The sequence below is a fragment of the Magallana gigas genome, chromosome 10 (assembly GCF_963853765.1).
Source record: "Magallana gigas chromosome 10, xbMagGiga1.1, whole genome shotgun sequence".
Classification (NCBI taxonomy): domain Eukaryota; kingdom Metazoa; phylum Mollusca; class Bivalvia; order Ostreida; family Ostreidae; genus Magallana; species Magallana gigas.
In genome coordinates this window covers 6,004,723-6,008,290 of record NC_088862.1, presented here as the reverse complement: position 1 = coordinate 6,008,290, position 3,568 = coordinate 6,004,723, and positions in this window count along the sequence as shown.

Here is a 3,568-nt window from a genome sequence, read left to right as displayed (position 1 = left end):
TTTCACACCATTTGTGTTATTCTATATTAAAAAAAAACCCCAACAACAACTGTTTAATGAAGTGTGCGGGCAGAGTGAATATCAATTTTGAAAAAAAAAATTTTTTGAATAATAATTAGTTATTGATAAGTGTAAGAAAACTCTTTCTCTTAAATTGTAAGAATATAACAAAGATTTTCACTTCAAAAGAATATGACTCACGGATGACCACATATCCGCGTCAAGTAATACTATTCATAAACTTTTGATCTAATTTAACAGTAAAATATCTTCAATTTTACACATATCTAATGATTTTTCACCTATTTCTTACATTATTCTTTATTAAAATTCTCATTGATATGTCTTTTGCTGCATTCTGAAACTAAGTCAGATGGGAAGTTTGCTGTGCACGCATGCGCAGTTATTAGATTGCTTCCGAGAAGGGTCGCAAATTTATTCAATGATGATAGTTGATGATGTACATGTAAATAGAGTTGTATAAACAACATTTTTATTTCCAAAACAATTATATTGAATAGAAAAAGTTTTAATTTTTGTCGTTTAATAATATCAAGAGAAAATTAAAAAAAGGAAAAAACCCAAGGATTGCTTTAAAAATATGATATGAAATACATATATTCAATACATATATTCTATAAAATATGATTTATAAAAAAAACTGGCACCAGCCAGGGGACGAGGGAGGCGAAGGACTCAGACATTCGAACCCAATGAAGCACCAACGTCCTCAGACACTGTCAATGTGCCTGCTTCCATTATGTCCACACATATAGAAAAGGGACTGCAACCACCACAGCAAGCCAGTGAGTCTTTTAACATCCCCTCAGTTGTGGAGGAATCCAATTTTAATCTATTTGATATAAATGATTACCAACCTGTTCAAACTAACTATTTTTGACCCACTTGGCGGCCATATCCCCCCTAAACTTAAGCAAAAGTTTTGGGAGGGGAATTTCATTGATTTGGCACTCCTCCTCAAGTTCACAATAGAACTCGCTAATGAAATTGAATCAAAAGGGGAACTGCAAATCAGGGAAGGTAAAATGTGCCTGGTAAAGCAAAATACCAACTTGCTCCTCTCTATTGAAAAATGGACAACTGCTTTTATTATTTTTTCCAGCGTTATGCTGGAGAAATATCGTACAAGAGAACAGAAACTGTTGAAATATATGCGGGATATCCGCATTCGGCATCTAAATCCACTGGTTGGTACAAGTACGATGAACAATTTAGACTGAGGAAAGCGTCAGACCCCCACACCTCATGGGGTCAAATCAACACCAAATTGTGGCTGCTGTTTGTCGGTAACGACAAGTCACCTTTAAATTCTGACCAGCCTCAAAATCCATACACCTCTCTCATCAAATATCAACGTCGACCAAATACAATATGCAATAACTACTTCTGCAACTTATACAACAGCGGTAAACAATGTCGTTTTTACCCACATTGCAGGTTTAAACACAGCTGCAAGTATTGTGACGGAACCCACGCAGCAATCAACTGCGATTAATTTACACATCACTGTCACATAACTCCAAACTAGCCTACAGTACAGCTTACAAAAAAAATCACATTTTCCTTGATCTCTATAACCTCACAGACATCTTGCCCATACCTTCTGACACATTACTCACATTCATTGCATACCTGTCCATTCAGAAATACTCGGCTAAGACAGTGGAACTCTATTTATGTGCTTTTTCATTCAATCATAAACTAGGCACAGCACGACACTACTAAGTCTTTTCTTGTATCCAAATCAATCAAAGGTCTTAAACCCAGAAAGGGCAAGACATTTGACACCCGAGGTCCATCACTCGCCCAATTTCATCTCTCCCAGCAGTCTGTTCCTCACAAAACCAGGCCACGCTATCGATTGTATTAGATTTGGGAGGGGCTGTTATTTCACACTGAAACATGTTAGCAAAGTTTACGCAATCATTTAGACACGACGACACACACCTGTCACGAGCAGGGAATGAATAGCCGTTTTCCGGGATGCTCTGTTTTACCGTATTGGTTTTTATTTTACGCACCTTCTCCCCTTCACCATCCTTCTGGCTATCTTCAGCTACCTTATCTTCAGCTACCTTGTCCTTATCCGCCATGGCCCTAACCGCCTCCCGCTTAGGCTTGGGGGGTCTGCTCTGACGCGAATGCTGGAAGTACTGCATGCGGTCGACAGCTTCCTCCACAGTCTTGGGTTGGCCATCCAAAGCGTACAAACCCGCCTCCCGGTCCTCAGCTCCATAACACAGACGCGGTATAGCCTGGGTATGAACATCTGGTAGCTGGGGGAATGCACGAGTAGCCAAAGTGAGCACTCTGTCAGACCACTGTCGCAGGGACTCACCACTATTCTGGGTCGCTGATTGGAAATTAAGTTGATGAGTGAGGTCTGGTGCCGATGAGCCAAAGCGCTTGTCGAACTTCCGGAGTATTTCGCTGAACCTCAGGCGGGGGGTAGTCTCTAGCATCAAGGTGTAATACTCACTGGCCGGGCCCTCCAGGAAGAAACAGAATTGATCGTGTTGCTCGGTCTCATTCCACTGTTGGCTGCGCGAGAAGCGAACAAACTTATGGAGGAAGGCTTTCCAGTTGGACTTGCCATCATAGCGGAGATCCTTATATCTAGGTCTATTCCGGACGGTCGGGTGGCTGGAACTGGCTGGCACTGCGGTATAGTCTTGAGGATTGTACTGCATCGCATGCAGCTGCACATCTCCAGGTGAGCCATAGGTCGCGACGGGCGTCTGCGAAAACTCGGGGACCCCACGAGACACTACGGATGACCGCGCGTACTCCGGGGGTGCGTGATACGTTGCGGATAACCGCGCGTATCCATGGGGACTGCAAGACGCAGCGGGAGTCCGCGCGTAACTTGCATTGGGATGAGGGCGCGCTGCGGATAACCGCACATGTTCATGGGGATGGTGAGACGCTGCGGAGATCCGCGCGTACTCAGGGGGACTGCAAGACGCAGCGGGAGTCCGCGCGTGACTTGCATGGGGAGGTACATCCCTAGCCGGGGGCTCATATTCATGGGGTACTGGGACATATGTATGGTCACCCAGGGGATGGGGTTCCCCAGACAAGGGCTCATGATGCTGTGGCTGGACTTGCGCTATTCTACCTCCCTCTCCCCCCAGGATTGTTGGGCTGGGTGGAGGCCACAGGTGTTGGGACCGCATAACCTGTAAAATACTGGTGGCGTCCTGACATTGGCCCCCCCTGCGCAGTTAAATACCGATCATCCCGGGGCTGGGGTGTGGGGTAATAACAGCTGGGTGCAACCGGCTGGGTTACAGCAGTGCACATGCGCACACCAAAGGATCCCTGTGAGGTATGGACCAAGGACTCCTGGACCCTAGTGGCAAGGTACTCCCCCCCCCCAGGGGGAGGATGGCGAGGCACCCCATGAGGGGGCCTACTACCTGACATTGAGTTACTATTTCCAGGGTCAGGGGTAGGCTGAGCAAGTGAAGCTTGGGGTTGAAAATCAACAATCTGGGGTGCATGTGGCAAATCCACAAGCTGCCCTTGGCTTACATTAGCAGGGTCC